Source organism: Thamnophis elegans, chromosome Z (assembly GCF_009769535.1).
Source record: "Thamnophis elegans isolate rThaEle1 chromosome Z, rThaEle1.pri, whole genome shotgun sequence".
In the NCBI taxonomy this organism is placed as follows: Eukaryota; Metazoa; Chordata; class Lepidosauria; order Squamata; family Colubridae; genus Thamnophis; species Thamnophis elegans.
Genome location: NC_045558.1, coordinates 129,765,633 through 129,784,207, shown reverse-complemented (window position 1 = coordinate 129,784,207; position 18,575 = coordinate 129,765,633). Strand labels below are relative to the sequence as shown.

General features: G+C 37.6%; 1 pseudogene; it reads right to left on the bottom strand.

Annotated features, from left to right (window-relative positions):
* Nucleotides 1–4,505: 4,505 nt before the first annotated feature.
* Nucleotides 4,506–18,091, bottom strand: LOC116521779 (annotated as a pseudogene).
* Between the last annotated feature and the right edge of the window lie 484 nt (nucleotides 18,092–18,575).

The window sequence follows — 18,575 nt, the reverse complement described above, 5'->3', positions numbered from 1 at the left end:
ACCTCTTCTGTAGAGACCAGGTTATCAGCCATGTGAGACACACACTGTGTTTCTATGGCACAGTAATTCCCTCCTCAAACAACAACACACAATGCCAATTTAGAAGCCCCGAGCAGCCGAGGAGAAGCAGCAGTCCGGAGCAGGGGAGGGGGAGGGGCTGAGCTTGGACAGCCTTGGAGGCAGCTGCTAGCTCCGAGAGAGAGAGGAAGAGAGAGGGGGGAGGGAGGGGCTGCTCAAAGCAACAGAAAAAGAAAAAATTGGTGAGGGAAGTCTGCAATCTCCACATGGAGTAAGTCTTCTCCTCCCTCAGCCATTGGCAACAGCTCCCAGGGATGCGCTGGTGGGAATGCACTCATCTCGAAGAAGAATATACGCTACCAGTTGCTAGGAGAGCCTCGGTGGCTGGAGGCTTTTTCGTAACTTTAAAAAAAATCGGGACTTTTTTTAAAAAAACTGGGACGTGGGAAAAATTGTGAAAAAGCGTGACTATCCCACCAAAAGCGGGACGTCTGGTCACCTTAAATTAGCCCAACTCACTGACACCACCAAAAGAGACATCCTATGGACACTGTTAGGCCAAGAATTTCAGCTGATAGGGTCAAGAGGAATAGCTTTTCTGCCACAGCTCAAATCCTTTAGAACAGGGATGTCAAACTGGATTTCTTTGAGGGCAGACCAGCATTGTAGTTGTCTGCAGGCCAGTAGGGGGAGCAGAGGGAGGAGATGAGACGGGTACCTCCTGCAGCACCCTGACAGCCAAAATGGAATAGAATAGAATAACAGAGTTGGAAGAGACCTTGGAGGTCTTCTAGTCCAAACCCCTGCCCAGACAGGAAACCCTAAACCATTTCAGGCAAATGTTTTTCCAACATCTTCTTAAAAACTTCCAGTGTTGGAGCATCCACAACTTCTGAAGGAAAGACGTCCCACTGATTAATCGTTCTAATTGTCAGGAAATTTATCCTTAGTTCTAAGTTGCTTGTCTCTTTGCTTCTACCCATTGATTCTTGTTCTATCCTCAGGTGCTCTGGAGGATTGCTTGACTCCCTCTTCTTTGTTGCAGCTCCTGAGATATTGGAACACTATTATCATGTCTCTCCTAGTCCTTCTTTTCATTAAACTAGGATGTGTGGAGGCTCTGTTTGGCCTGTTTTAGGCCTCTTTGGCCTCTAGCAGCACTCGACCCAAAATGGGCCACATAGAGGACCCCTTGCAGCCCATTTTAGCTGGCAAAGTGCTTAGGAGGCTGTGGAGGCTGAAAATGGTCCATAGTGGGATGCACATGGGCCTCTCCACAGCCTTTTTTAGCTGGTTGAGGCACCGTGGCCCAGTCCTTTGATATTTTCAGGCTGGCCCTATGGGCCAGATTTCAGCACCTCATTGGCCATATCAGGTCCACTGGCCTTGAGTTTGACATCTTGCTCTAGAACATCATGACTCACCAAGGTGAGATCTGCCCTCACCATTTTGGCCTTTGAAAAGACATTGAAGACATGGCTATGTCAACTACCTCTGTGCCCCAATGGAGGTGTCACACATTGGAGGTGGCTAATGTTGTAGATAATACCTTAAACTTGAGCATACATTGCTCCCTCTCTTCTCCATCTTGGTTAGTTTTATTTTAATTGAATTAAATTGAATTACATTTAAGTTTGTTATTTGTTTTATTGTTTTATGGTGCATTTTAAATGGATGTCTGTAAGTTACCTAGAGTTGCCACTGGCGAGATAGGTGGTATGCAAATTTAATAAATAAAATGAAATAAATAAACATTAGATAAATAAATAAACAAGAGTGAAGTTGCAAAACAAATGCTAATGTTCCTTTACAACTAACGTTTCACCCCTTTCCTTTAATTTTCTTCTTTTTTTATTTTTTTCCTACTTTTTATAAAGAACAAAAAATAATAGTCAGTAGAGAGTGAAACATTATGCATTATGCAATTACTTTTTTCAGCGCAAGATAGAAACATTTATTACATTGCAAAATACATTCATTCATTTTGTCATGGTCTATCAATGACATATAGCTTTAAATATACAATTTAAACAATCTGAATTAACATTTCAGAAATTATTGTTAATATTAACCATAATATTTTCCTTATCTGTAAAACTTTAAGTTATCTAAATCATTTATAGTTACAAGTGTATTAATCCCACTGGACCTATTAGATATAATCAGGTATTTATATAGGCTTAAGATACAGAAGGATCTTGACAAACTTGAACATTGAGCACTATCAAATGAAAAGAGTAAGGTTCTACATTTAGGCAAGAAAAACGAAATGCACAGGTACAGTATAGGTAGTACATTGCTCAACAGTAGTAACTGTGAGAGGGATCTTGGAGTCCTAGTGGACAACCATTTAAATATGAGCCAGCAATGTGCAACAGCTGCAAAAAAAAGCCAACATAGTTCTAGGCTACATAAACAGAGGGATAGAATCAAGATCACGTGAAGTGTTAATACCACTTTATAATGCCTTGGTAAGGCCACACTTGGAATACTGTGTTCAATTTTGGTCGCCACAATGTAGAAAAGATGTGGAGACTCTAGAAAGAGTGCAGAGAAGAGCAACAAAGATGATTAGGGGACTGGAGACTAAAACATATGAAGAACGGTTGCAGGAACTGGGTATTTCTAGTTTAATAGAAAGAAGGACTAGGGGAGACATGATAGCATTGTTCGAATATCTCAGGGATTGCCACAAAGAAGAGGGAGTCAAACTATTCTCCAAGACACCTGAGTGTAGAACAAGAAGCAATGGGTAGAAGCTAATCAAGGAGGGAAGCAACCTAGAACTGAGAAGAAATTTCCTGACTGTTAGAACAATTAATCAGTGGAACAGCTTGCCTCCAGAAGTTGTGAATGCCCCAACACTTGAAATCTTTAAGAAGATGTTGGATAGCCATTTTTCTGAAATGATGTAGGGTTTCCTGCCTGGGCAGGGGCTTAGACTAGAAGACCTCCAAAGTCTCTTCCAATTCTGCTATTGTATTTGTATCCTATAGTCTAGTATTTGCATCTTATAACAAAACAATATCTTTAAGATGTGAAAAAGTTGCACTCATCAATTTCAAACAAAAGAAACAAAAGAAAAAAATGTTTTATGAAACCATCTCAGTAAGCAAAATGAAATATCATTCAAGGCTTATGAATAAGGAGAGAAGCAATCTAGAACTAAGAAGAAAGTTCCTGGCATTTAGAACAATTAATCAGTGGAACACCTTACTTCCAGAAATTGTGAATGGAGGAAAACACTGGAAGTTTTTAAAGAGATTGGCCAAGCATTTATCTGAAATGGTATAGGGTTGGGGTTACTGTTAGCATTAGTCTCTATTCTATTCTATTCTATTCTATTCTATTCTACTCTGTTCTGTTCTGTTCTATTCTATTCTATTCTATAATATTCTATTCTATAATATTCTATTCTATTCCATTCCATTCTATTCACATAAATTAAACAAACTAACCAAGATTAGACACGTCATCATGAATAAGGTGAATTAAATGAGGAAAGCTAAGAAGAAATTTTCCAACACCATGTTTTTCAATGAGGACTACAATTAATGGTTCCCCAGTTTCTGGCCCAGTATTTTATCTGCTACACCAAAGTCATTTTCAAACATTCAGATTTGGGGCAGTGGATATTAGTACGAATTTTCCTTTACATATTTTTCAATGGTTGTGAAGAATATTGGGAGACTTGGCTGTTTTCTTTTTTTTTTGGTAGGGGAATTATAAAGTCTTATGGTTACAGGACATGAAACCAACAATTTGAAAGAGAATTCACATTAGAATATTAAAAATTGTTTTTGAGACAAAATTATCTTCTTGATTAGCTATTCCCATTTATTCTGATTGGGGCTCAGAATAATTATCAAAATTTTAAAAAAAAAGTGGAAGGAAGGTTTCTAGGTTCTGAAATGAACTTGGAAGAAATCATCATAGCTACTGTGTTAGGCTATCCTAACTCTTTTGTTTAGGAAAGAAAGACCCTTGACTCCATTTATAGTGAAAAGTAGAGTTTTACTAAAGCCAAATGGGTACAGTATAGGAAAAGCCAGATCTGAAGATTCCCATGTAAAGCCGATAATCTTCCCTTCTCTTGGGCCCTCTCCCTTGGTCACCTTGCTATTGTACAATAAAGTTCCAATTACAGTCATGGTTTCATAGAGAGACTGTAAGTTATATATCCATGTACCTATATATCATGTTGCTGCCTTGTATGTCACTTGATGTGATGATACAATAGAATAATGCAGAAAAGCCAAATTGGAGAAAGAGTGGGGAGGAAGGAAGGAAGGCCGGAAGGAAGGCAGGAAGGAAGGAAGGCCGGAAGGAAGGCAGGAAGGAAGGAAGGAAGGAAGGAAGGATGGAGGGAGGGAAGGAAGGAAGAAACAAACAAAGAAAGAAAGATACATAGATAGAAAGAAAGGAGCCCTATATTCTGAAAATAACCAATATGTCTTTATTCAAGCGTTCTGGCATAAATATCAGTTTCACTTCTTTTTTAGTTGCTCCTTCGTATTCAGATCAGGTGTCAGAATAATAATATAGCACTTGGGGGAAAAGATGCAGCCTAGTAATCCAGCAGCTGAAGCCAAAATAGAGAAGATCTCCACAGCAACCACATATTTCCCCTTTGTACTCAGGTAGGTGGGAACAAATGATACCCAGACACTGCAAAAGACCAGCATGCTGAAGGTGATGAATTTGGCTTCATTAAAGCTGTCAGGTAAATTCCTAGCAAAGAAGGCTACTGTGAAGGTGACAGCTGTCAAGAACCCCATAAAGCCAAGCATGGTATAAAACATTATGGTTGAACCTTCATTACATTCCAAGACAATTTCTTCAATCATGGAGTGCATGTCTGAATCTGGAAATGGGGGAGAAATTGCCAACCACACTGCACAAATGGTGAATTGAGCCATGAAAACAGATAGCACAATCATGTTGGCCATCCTTCTCCCCACCCATTTCCTCATTTTGGAGGCTGGCTTGGTGGCCATGAAAGCAAGAACTACTATGGTTGTTTTACCCAAAATACAAGAAAGGGCTATCGAGAAAGTGATGCCAAAAGTAGTTTGCCGCATGAGACATTTCACTTGATGAGGTTGCCCAACGAAGAGGAGAGTACAAAGGAAGGAGAGCATGAGAGCAATGAGAAGAATGTAGGTGAGGTTTCTGTTGTTGGCTTTGACAATGGGAGTGTCCTGGTGTTTAATGAAAATTCCCAGTATTGCAGCCGATATGAAAGAAAAGGAGACTGCAATCATTATCAAAGAAATTCCCAATGGCTCCTGGAAAGTTAAGTAAGTTATATCTTTTTGAAGGCAATTATCTTGACCCTTGTTTGGATATTGATCCTCTGGACAAGGAAAGCAATCACCTAAGTCTGGGGGAAAAGAACAAATAAAACTGTAGTACAATGATGTAGAACCACCATTGTTTTTAAGCATGAATAATTAATAAGAAATTGAGTCTACTAATGTCCATTGAAATCGCTGAATCATTTTAAAAAAAATATTGTACAGTGCAATATATTATATAATGCAGAGTTCAGTTTGAATAACCCTTAATTTATACAGCTACATTAGCGATCTGTCTGTCTGTCTATCATTATATAAAATACCTGTCAAACAGCATTAAATATCTCACTGAAATATGAAGAAGCTTTTCATTGCTAAACTATATAAACTAAAGGAAAGCTCAAGCTTTTCAGCTACAATAATACTTATTAAAATTATTATTAAAAATTATTATTATTAAAAATTCAGTCCCATTTCTATTTATTAAATTATTGATATATTCAATGTATTCCTTTGCTTACCCATTTGGTCAGCAATCTTGCCTTCTGGACAGTGTCTACAGTCATAGCAGCAAGATAATTTCCCTTCCACTTTTACCTTGCTGTAGCCAGAAGGACATTTCTCATTACAGATGGAAAGGGGCATTGTCTGTTCATAAATAAAATCAGAATTATTTCATATGAAGATTTTATTTTTGTGGGGTGTTCAGTCTACACATACCCCAAAGATACAGATCCTAATTCAAGCCTCTATGTCCCACTTCCCCATTTTCTTTTGTTTGAAATTCATTGACTCAGTTTTTCTCAAACCTCAGTGATGAAGAAATATGAACTTCAACTACCAGAATTCCCCAGCCAGCTTGTTGAAGCTGAGAGTTGAAGTCCACACCTCTTCAATAAATATTAACTGCTCACATTTTCTCTTGTATTCAATTGCATCTGAATGTTGGAGAACACCTGGAAATGTTCTTGCATTGTGTTGCAAGGTTTTTCATATGTGACTTGCCCCTTCCTGCTTCACTCAGTTGTCTTTGGCCATAAGATAGAACTCATAGCCTCCCAGTTTTTAGCGTGATGCCTTAATCCAGGGGTATCAAACTTGCATCATCATGGTGGCATCACATGATGTATCGGGACTTTTTTCCTTTCAGTAAACTGGGTGGGGGTGGGGCCAAGCATTTCACACATCCGCAAGTTGACACCCCTGCCTTAACCTCTACAACAAACTGATTCACTGTTCCTTATCTTACACCTATTACATTAATGGCATGATTGTGTCAAATATAATATTCTAAATATATATTCCAAGGAAACCAGTACCAGAATCTGGTGTGGGGTAGTTTTTAATTCTAGGGCTTGGGGAACACACTGTCTTTTCATGGGTTGCTGAATGGATTCCTACTAATTCCAAGAGCTCTTTCCATGCTTCGTACAATGTAGTGAAATACATATGAAAGCCCTATGAAGCGGTATATAAGTCTACTGCTATTGCTATTGCTATTGCTATGTAATGAATATACTACACATGTCATCAATAAGGTTAAATTATCTTGCCTTTATTGTGTTTTCTCATAAAAAGTGATTATTTGAGTTAGTGCTGCAGAACTTATATATGCTTTGTGTATATGATACTCAAGGCCACATTTTATTTTAACTTTTAAGAATGTTTCATGGCAGCAATCTGATTTTCAAAGGTGAACTATTCATAATCTGGCTGCAACAAGGGGAATAATTAAGTTTTCTTTCTTTGGTTTTGTTGGTTTCTTTGAAGCTTGCAACCAACTGGAAATAAATTAAATTGAACTTTTCCTTTAATGATTTGCAGAAAATATTGATCTGCAATTTAAAGTCTCTCACTCACCTGTTTCCAAAATATGCTGATTAACATAACTTAAGGTGACCAGATGTCCCGCTTTCAGCGGGATAGGCATGGTTTTCTACAATTTGTCCCACGTCCCGCAATGTTCTTAAAAAGTCCCAATTCTTTTTAAAAACTGGCGCAGGTGCAGGGGTGGGGGGGAACTTATGCAGCGTGGCCGGCATCTTTGACATGTTCGGGGACCTTGAAAGGCCTTTGCAAGGCCCCCGGACTTGCCCAAGGCAGAAAGTAGCTGAGAGAAGAGGTGCGGGGGTTGGGAGAAGGCATGGGACAGGCTCCCAGCAGCGGCTGCTTGGATTTTCCATTTGAGAGAGAGGGAGGGAGGGAGGGAGCGAGAGGGGAATGCGAGTGTGTGTATCCCTCCTTCCTTCAGCCCAACACTCTTGCTGGCATCCTGGCCAGACGAGAGAGACTGCAGAGGGTCTAGGGCAGCGAGTCATTCAATGGGAAACTTGCTTCTTGGAAGGAATGACCCGGCTTGGCTCTCGCTTTCGATCTGCCACTCAACTACCGAACGGAGAAGTGAAGAGGCAGGAGAGACGAAGCGGGAGCCAAGCCGGGTCATTCCTTCCGAGAGGCAACTTTTCCATCGAATGACTCGCTGCCCTAGGCCCTCTGCAGTCCCTCTCATCTGGTCAGGATGCCAGCAAGAGTGTTGGGCTGAAGGAAGGAGGGATACTCCCTCCCTCTCTCTCTCTCTCTCTCTCTCTCTCTCTCTCTCTCTCTCTCTCTCTCTCTCTCTCTCTCTCTCTCTCTCATTAAGAAAGAGAGAGAGATAGTTGGTGGGCAGGCTTAGCACTTTGTTAAGTTTGTTTCTCTGTGTGTTGTGTATATATACATGTCTCCATGGATGCAATTGCGCAAGCATTTTTTTTCCTCTTTAAAAGAATTTTTGGATTTCTCCTCCCCAAACCTTTAAGACTGAAAGAGTTAGAGTTGAAATATAAATATATTATCAATCGCCATACTGTTAGATTGATAGGCAGTTATGGACTATTTTGATTATATCCTCCTTAGAAAGAATATGCTACTGTATGGTTGAGAAAAAGATCAAACTTCATTCCATGGAAACCCAACAAAGTTCATAGGGAGGGTTTCTTTCTACGATGGGCTTCTTGGGTCAACAGTGAATATCAGTCATCAAAAATGTAGGTAGAAAATTAAGCAAGCAATAGGCAATTACAAAAAGGGAAGCCAACTTTCTGAATTCTTTTTCTTTGCACTTAGTGACTTATAAATAGACTAATCTTCTGAAAACCTGACCTAAATTACTATGTATTTTAAATAGCTGTAAAGCTATGCTGAAAAAGTTATTGTCATGGTATTGTGATCAATTCAATAAAAAGAAGGGAATTCTTGATGAACTTAAGGAGAAATGAGAGTATTGGACAAATAAAATTACCAATCAAAGAGAATATTTGCACCTCAGAGTTGAAATGAGATGTTCTCTCTTACTCTTTCCTCTTCCTCTCTTCTCTCTCTGTCTCTCTCATCCTCTTTCTCTTTGTTTCTCTTCTCTTTCTCTTTCTTTTCCATTCTTCTGTCACTTTCTCTCTCCTTCTCTGTCTCTTTCTGTCTCTCTTCCCTCTTTTTTTCTTCCTTTTTCCCACTTATCATTTCTCTCTACCGCCCAATCTGTTCCCATACTTATCTTCGACTGATCATGTTTGCAATAATTTACCTTCTTTCCTAAATAGGCACAGTTCCCTTACTGGATCCCTCACTCACTAAAACACACACACACACACACACACACGCATGCACAAAACCATTTTTCTCCATTCCAATTCAGATCCTATAAATCAATTGCTCTGTGAAACATCTGTGAAAAAAATTCAGGTGCTCAGGCATGAAAATGTGCCGCTCAAACACTATACTTTTCTGCACACACTGAAAAAAAAATAGAGGGAACATTGGCTGGGGGAGCTCCCAGGCAATTAAAATGTGGGTATAATTGGAATGAAACTCTGAATTGTCGAAATAAAATCCTCCGATGAACTCTAGCAAATTATGAAGACGGAGACTTGCAGGGTGCGAAAATTCCAGGTTTGGCAAGGCGGCAGCATACAGCAAACTCTTTTAAAGATTGCTGGTGCTTACTGATCATTTTTAACTCAAATATAATAAGGTGGTCTTAACATATCGCATGAACAGCAGGTTCCGGCAGTATTATATGCCTGTGAATTGGAATACATGACATTAAGTTTAGAATTGTTTTATTTAGTTATGCAACTAAGTATTTTTCCCACTGGTAATTTATAATGTCTTCTATAGTCATCCCACAATAAATTTGAAGATCAGTAATGAGTATGGGTTTATATTTCTTCAAAATTTGGTGGATGGCCCTGAAGGCTTATAATTCATTAGTGAGGAAATGAACTTAATCTTTGAGCTTTAATCATCCCTTCATTCAAAAGCTCAAGGCAATGAACTTTGAACTCCCTTCTAATTTTCCCTGCAGCAACCACCCTGCAGTGTAGGTTGGAATGAAAGAAAGTTAATGGGGGTGCTAACGCAGGCTAGAGACTCTCAAATATTTGAAGGGATACAAGTAGTGTTGCCTGAGGCTCTAAATGTAAACTTTTACTAAACCAGAGAATTATGAACAATAATTCTCAATGATTCTGAATTATGAACAATAATTCTCAACAATACTGAAAAATGATATCAGAGAATGTTTTCAGATTCCTGTTTGGTTTTCATTAGGGACATAGTCTTTCAACAATGCCATGATTTTATCCTTTATTTTAGGATATTCTTAGCTCAGGTTTTAAGTGTTTTTAGCTTATTAATAACGGTATGCTAAAATGCTATGCACACATTCATGGAAAATCATTAAAAATGATGTTTTCTTTATAGTACTATTGTTTAATCACTACTTTTAAGCTTTCTTTGACGGAAATAATTATATTGATTGATTGAAGGCTAAGAAATGGATAACAGATCCAATATACAGAGTTTTATTTTTTGGCCCTAAAAATATTGTCACTGAGGATGACAGAAATTTCTTCATCATTGCTATTGGCCTCAAGTAGCAAATAATTAAACATGGTTTTAGTCTACTTAGTTAGCCATCTGTTTTTTAACATTACATGGTATCAGTTTCAAGAATGCATGCATTCTTGAAACTTGTAACAAACTTATTGAAGGGCCTATGAAATATTTTCTAGTTTAATGTAGAATAAGTATTCTTAATAAAAGAAAGTCATTTTTATTTAATCAATTGCATTCCTTTTTATAATGACATTAATTAACTAAACTGGAAATAAATCTATGTTTTGCCAGAGTTTTAAAATTAAAAAACCTTACATTTTGTTGCTATTATTTTAATCAGAGTTTTGCCAAGTGAAATTATATAATGGTTCCGCATGTCTCTGTAATTTTCTAAATTTCATCCAGAAGTACCACAGAATCTGGCATTTTCAGCAGAATGATGCTGGTGCTAATAAAACATCCTGAATTTTGGTGAAAGGATGGAAGGAGGAAGGAAGCAGGAAGAGAGATCTAAAGAGCAGAAAGACAGAAGGTAGATAGGCAAGAGGAAGGAAGGAAGGAGAAAGAATGCAAAGGGAGGAAGGCTAGAAGGAAGAAAGAGGGAGGGAGGGAAGGAAGGAAGGTGAAAGGAGGAAGGAAGGAAGGGGTACTTCCACTTGTAGGCCTGGGACTGAATGCAGGAGGAGTCTTTCCATAGGATCAGCTGCTCCTTTGATCATGGTCTATGAAAATGTTACTGCCTGCCTGATGCAAATTTAGACAGATGGTGCTTTGGGCTGCCCCTCAAATCCCCCCTTTACTCCTCCCCCTGTAGAATTCAGCCCCCTGAGTTTTGCCTTTGAGGGACATGTGTGGTTATGGCAGATGGCAGAGTCAGCTGGAGGTTGAGAGGAGATTGGGAGCTTTTGTCCGCCTGTGGAGTTCTCCCCATGGACAGGATGGGATGTTGGCACGAAAGGGATCCGGGCACAATCTCACCTGTTCCAAGTAAAGTTGCCTTTTGCAATTGGCTACCAGTAATCCTCGACTTATGACCAGAATTGATTCCCCAATTTGTGTTGCTAAGGGAGATGTTTGTTAAATGATTTTTACGACCTTTTGCGACCTTTTATTGCCACGTTAAGTGAATCATGGTGGTTGTTAAGTCAGGAACATGGCTGTTTAGTGACCAAAGTTACAATGGCATTGAAAAAATTGACTGATGACCATTTTTCACACTTAGCTACCATTTTTTCACACTTAATGACTGTTGCAGCATCCTCATGGTCATGCGATCAAAATTTTGATGTTTGGCCACAGATTCGTATTTATGATCATTTCAGTGTCCTGGGGTCATGTAATTGCTTTTTGTGACCTTTTGACAAAGTCAAATGGGGAAACCAGATTCACTTATGTTACTAACTTATCAGCTGCAGTTATTCACTTAAGAACTGTGGCAAGAAAGGTGGTATAATGGGCTTAGTGACCAAAGTTACAATGGTATTGAAAAAAGTGACTGATGACCATTTTTCACACTTAGCGATCATTTTCACATTTAGTGACCGTTGCAGCATCTCATGGTCACATGATCAAAATTTTGATATTTGCCAACAGTTACAATTTATATTTGTAAATTGTAGATATGTTAAAATAAAAAAATATTACAATACTATTTTTGCGTTGTATGAAAATTTTTGTTGCTCCGTATAAATTTTTTAATCCAGCCCCCCCCCTCGTCAAAGGTGTCCCTCTTTACCAATCTGAAAATCTGGTCACCTTAACATAACTCTATGCATGACCCTTTTTGTCCAGAATTTAATAACTTGGGGAATATATGCTATAAATTTATTAAGCTGAACTGTCTATGAAGCTGTTTGTAAATCCATTTCCCTCTTGGAAGTTTATTGCCATTTTAGAAAGCAGTTTTCTGTTTTCTTTGTTGATTGGTATATGTTTTTTTTTTAAGTATCTACCTTTCCTTCAACAATTTTATTTATTTATATAATTTATCAAATTGTATGCCTCCTATCTTGCTATGGACAGCAACTCTGGGTAACATTTATGCTTAGTATGCAATCAAATCCTTTCACTTGGAATAGCATAACTAGTTAGTTAGTTGGTTAGACAGATAGATTGTGTCTCTAATAGAAAGTCTTTGTTTTAACAAGAATATCTGTTCCCTATTTTATCACTTTCAGGGTGGCATATACAAATTTAAATCTAAAGAGCTGAAATTACAAAGCTCTTGGTATGCCTTTAAAAAAATATTTTCATTCTGTTACAATAAATAGTTTCTTTCCATTAAGCTATGTCTGTCTATTGAGATTCTCAGTCATACAGGTCTTGGTTATCCCAAAGCTGCATTTACAAGAGGCAACTGGACTTTGTGTTTTTTCTTTGAAGACATTTCGCTTCTCATCCAAGAAGCATTTTCAGATCTTAGAGCTGAAGAAGCTTCTTGGATGACAAGTGAAACATCTTCAAAGAAAAACCAGAAAGTCCAGTTGCCTCTTGAGAAAGCATCTTTGGGATTACACTATGTATGTTTCCAAAGTGTCATTGTTTTATTACTGTAGTTAAAAACATTTCCCCTACTTCAAATTCAGTTGTCCATTATGATGTTCAGGTAGGGCTCAGTACTTATAGATATTATAAAATGTGGGCCGTGAACATATTTACAGACCCCTTGCATCCTGGACATAAATTGTTTCAACTCCTACCCTCAAAACAGTGCTACAGAGCACTGCATACCAAGGCAACTAGACACAAGGAGAGGTTTTTCACGAACGCCATCACTCTGCTAAACAAATAATTCCCTCACCACTGTCAAACTATTTACTAATCTGCACTAACTTCTAATCTTCTCATGTTCCTATCACCCATCTCCTCTCACTTATGACTGCAGGACTGTAACTTTGTTGCTTGTATCCTTACAATTTATACTGATATTGTTTCCTGATGGCATATTTGTACCTTATGACTATCATTAAGTGTTGTACCTTATGATTCGTGATGAATGCATCTTGTCTTTTTATGTACACTGAGAGCCTATGCACCAAAGACAAATTCCTTGTGTGTCCAATCATACTTGGTCAATAAAGAATTCTATTCTATTCTGGAAAGAATTCTATTCTACTTCAAAAAAAAAAAAACCTCATATAATTGGACTCAAATAAAAATAACATTTTTTTTTCAGCGCCCCAAATATTCAAGGCTCTCTTCTAAGAAGACTTATAAAAGATATTGATGCTGAATGCAAAGGTGATGGTTTTGATCTCTTGGATTCATTTTTATATCTTTGAATTATATTTTACTACTTGTCATTTTATCTTATTTTATCTTAGCTTCTCTCATTTTAATGTATTTTACATTGCTTGATGCTCGTGCTTTGATATGCTCAACTGAATAATCAATAAAATCTATTATTGCAATTAGTGGGATGATTTTGCATTGGAGATAAATAAAGGTTATATGTATTTAAATGTTAAGACCTATTTATATATTAGCAGTTTATGCTCCTATCACAAATAAAACTATTGAGGCTGATAAATCCAAAGGTTGTTGTGATGACAATCATTTTATCATTTATTTCTGTGGACCAATAAATACATAATTTCCTAAAAAGTGAGAAATGAGACACACCTGGTTAAACATGGGGGGCCAACAGCATCTTTGGCAGAATGGTGAGGAGCTTGTCTGGGGGAGCCATGGGATTGATCCTTCCAATCTGGAGTCTTAGAAAGGACTTGTTTGGGAATGTGACCCAACTGAAAATATCAAATCCAGTTTCAAATTCGCCATTGAGGCCAAAGGAAATCTGTTCTCCAGCACTGTTGTTAAATGTGACTCGCTGCAAAAAATGGTGGAGCTGAATGAAGAAACAGAAAAATATAAATATTAACTGGATTCTTTGAATCATATGCAGAAATTTCAGTTTTTGAGTTTGGCTTATGCTCAGTAGAGATTTTTCCCTGTTCAATCTACTATGTTTGTAATTGAAAAGGATATGTTGATCACATAGATTTTTACTCAATTGATTAATCTTCTCACCTGAAAAATTGTCAATGAGAATTCCAGTGCGAAATTGAGAAAAGAAAAACATTGATAGACAACTTAGCTGTGATCAACTGAGCATTTTAGGAATTATTAATTCAGTTTTCTGGCATAAACATTCATACATAAAATAATGAGCATGTTACTCATGCTTTTGTAACTTTCTGAATGTCCTACAAACTTAATTCTGAAAATCTACTCAGTACAGCACAAATGACTTAAAAATTCAAATAATATTGCGAAAAAAATAGATTTTTGCTTTCTTTCCCTTTCCTTTTCCAATGACAATATCAGCAATATTCACATCTATCCTAAACAATATTTCATTTATAAGTGCTAAAACAAACAGAAAACACCTACAGTCCAGTATTTTTAAGATGATCAGATGTTCTTCCTAAATTTGGATTTGTGAACATTACCTACCATGATGATTGAAACTTCCATCTTCTCTCATCTATTTCTCGACCTACTTTGACTTTGGAGGCATGCAAGTCCCTCAGAGCATGTGCCACAGCATAGACTGCATTGTAGATGCTGTAACTATGTCCTCCCATGGTGGTCTCAAAGACAGAATTAGGAAGAGTCTCCAGCTTCTCTTCTCCAGTACAGATCCTTTCAACATTTCCATCTGTAATATCACTGGAGAATGAGCATTCAAATGCATCTTTCCAGAAATCCCTAATGAAACCATCTTCTTTGTCAAAGTTTGGGCTTCTCTTCTGCATAAATTGTTGGAATCCTGTTAGCTCTTTTGAGTGAAGTGCAAAGGAAATTGCACCATGAAGAAAATCAATGGGCAATATTCTTTGTATCAGAATAGAGGTGAATTCCATTTGGGCTGTCATGATCCAGACCTTGACTTTCATCCCCTTTGGAACATCATCATAATCGAAACCATAGACCATTATTCTCAAGGTCACTAAGCTTGTAATTTCAGCATTCAAGATCACTGCAATGACTGTACTCCCCGTGATCACTTTATATATTTTATCTGCCTCTTCCATCATTTCAGCAGCTGCACTACCATACATCGTTTGGGGTAGACATTCTATGAAGTCAAAGCAGATTCCTCTCTCTGAAAACATGGACAGACACTTTTGAATGAACCTCTCCTTATCTTCCTCATACAGAGAAATCATCCCAACCCATGTCCATCCAAAATGCAATAGTAAGCGTAGCACTCCTTTAAGTTGGTGGATCTCTTCAGGGAACATCCATTTAACATAAAGGGCTGCTTCATCATTATTCATCAAAGGAGCTGATCCATATGTGATCTAAGTGGGGGGAAGCAGAGGAACAAAGGAAAAAGAAATGGAGTTTTGTAGGAAAATAAAGGAACAATGCATTTGTGGTTATATAGAAAAAGAGTTCTTGAAATCTACTTTATAACATCACATCTGCAAATTGAGTACTGCTCATCAAGCAAAAGGGACAGCATTTGATAATATTCTTCATAGCTCATAAAATGTCTCAATCATTATATGACAAATATTTCTTGCTACTCTAAGAAGTTAACCTGTTAGAGTTATGACAAGGAATCAAACTATGAAAATAATATGTAGGTCATGAATCATCTTGCATAGAGCTCACTGTAACAGCATTGCCAAAAGGCATTAAGAGTTGTTAACCTAATCTTGTCAAGCTCCTTCTCTGGTAATATTGTATTTGTCAGTCTCTATATCACTTTCTTGCTATCAGTGCCATAGTAATGCACAGAGGAGGGGTTTCTGTATTGGAAGGGGAAGCATGTTGGAGGAGATGAAGAGGGAGTTTTGTTCTCACCATCTTCTGTGCATGCTGAATGGACTTGTTTAGGTCTGATCAAAGTCAACCGTCTCTGCATACAAGATGGATGAAGCCACCTTAAGATGCACTCAAATGACACCCTTGGGGGCTGGAGATTTGACGTTCAGCTTGGGGTTGTTGAGGGGAGGAATTTGGGTAAACTTTGGATATGTACAATTTCATGCCTTTAGCCTCAGATCTTGGTTTACTTTTGTTGCTATCAGTTCATATCCAGTAAAAGTACCTTTTCTCTAAAACAAAGGAGTTAGGGATTTCCTTTCTTGGATTTTGAAAGAGTCATGTCTGACAGTATTGTAAACTAGGGCATAAAAAAACTTTGCTAGACCAATTCTCGAATACTGCTCATCTGTCTGGAACCCTCACTGCATATCATATTAATACAATTGAGTGAGTCTAGAGATATTTCACAAGAGTCCTCCACTCCTCTGCTCCCAACAGAATACCTTATACTACCAGGTTTGAAATTTTGGGCTTAGACTACATAGAACTACACCACCTTCAGTCTGATCTGAGCATAGTACCCAAATTAACTACAACAATGTCCTACCTGTCAATGACTACTTCAGCTTCAACCACAACAACACACAAGCCCACAATAGATAAAAACATAAGGTAAATCACTCCAAACTCGATTGCAGAAAACATGAGTTTAGCAATAGAGTGGTCAAAACCTGGAAGGCACTACCTGACTCTGTGGTTTCATCCCCAAACACTCATAACTTTAACCTTAGACTGTCTACTGTTGACCTCACCTCATTCCTAAGAGGTCTGTAAGGAGCATGCATAAGCGCACCAATGTGCCTACTGTCCCTAGCCTACTGTCCCCACTTATTCGTATTCATTTCCTGTATTCATAATCATGTTTATACCTATATCTGTTATCTTATACATGCTTGACAAAATAAATAAATAAAATAATAAATATTTCTTCTCACCTGGGGAAATTTGTAGTTGCACAGAGTTGTTGCCATGTTGAGACAGGTTTTCGTACGGGGTCCTCCAATGAAAGCTACCGTATTGGTCTGGTCATTACATTTGTAGTTGGGGATAAATTTATCTTTTGTAGATAGGAATTCCATTGCTAAAAGAGAAGTTGTATATTCCTCAAGATAGTTGGTAGCGATGTGGAAACCAAGGCTCACATTAGGTAAAATTTCAGATTGTTCATTAATCTCTTTTACAGCAAATGCCAGAGCCAAAGTGTGTTGGTAATTATGAGTGAGGTACCTTCAGTGAGAGTTATAAACTATGTCAATATATTTCTGCTTCAGATTTAGACAGTTGATATTGTAAAATTTTAAATATAATTATAAACACAGACTATGGGTCCTGTTAGCAAATTACAGTCCTAGTTTGTATGGATAGGGAGTCATTGACGAGAATCTGGGAAATCATTTGTAGCCAGATTTCCATTTTATTTAAGACTCTTCTCTTGGCAAGCTGTTAAATTCAAGGTAAAATAATACCTTGGTTATTAATTTTTCAGTACTTTTCTAAGGGATTAGAAAAAAGTTCCTCTTTTTTTACAATCCTAGACTTGTAAAGACATTTTTGTTTCTCAAATGCACTTGAGGGCTCCCTGATTCATTTCTGGCTAAATGGAATGGGAAACAGTTCAGGATTAAAGCAAGGACATCTTTAACTTCTAAAATCATCAAGCTCTTTACTTTCAAAGTAAAATTGATTCAAATTGTCTTAATTTAACATTCTGTGCTTGGGCAAGCTGATTTTCTCTGAGTTGTGGAATTAAGAATGGCCAAATATGCCCACTGGAATTAGCATACTAACTAAACAATACTTGATGTTTCAGCAGAAAAATTGAAGAAAGATAGGTGGCAATAAGGGAAATAAGAGGAGGAACAGGAGGGGAAGGAATAGAAGGACACTTACAGGTATTGGTCAAGTACTTCACGATAAGAAAGACTTTCAAAAGTGATGTCATTTGAAAGAAAGAAGACTTGATAAATAATTGCAGCAATGATTAAGTCCCCAGACTGATAATACTTGTGAGGAATTGGAAGAGGACTACTGAGTTTGCAGTTGTAAATAGGAGAAATTAGCATCATGTTAGGGAAAAAAAGTAAGGTCCTGAATATAACCAACTCACTGTAATATATAGTCATTGTAGACATTAAAGATTATCTCCTATGTCAACTGAGCAAGTCAATTGGCCACTCATTAACATTATCTACAGTCAATACAATAAACATTATCTGGAATTCAGACAAGGACAAATCTTTCTTTTTCTCCCTTCATGCAGTTCTGTGTTTCAGAGAAGCTATTAAAGGAATGCAAGGTCTTGATCTGGATTCATAGACGTGTCAGTTTCTCCTGAAATCCCCTTGAGAGATGGGACAATGACTATACTTAATCAGTAATCAGCACTATTACTTACAATAGTACTGTGTTTGAAAAACGTCCGAAGGAAATATATTTATGGTGTCTCAGTAGATATTGCAACACTTATTTATTTGATTTGTCAATCATTTATAAGATAATAGGTGAAAGAATAAACATGAGTTTGAGTGAAATGGGTACTAATAAATGGGG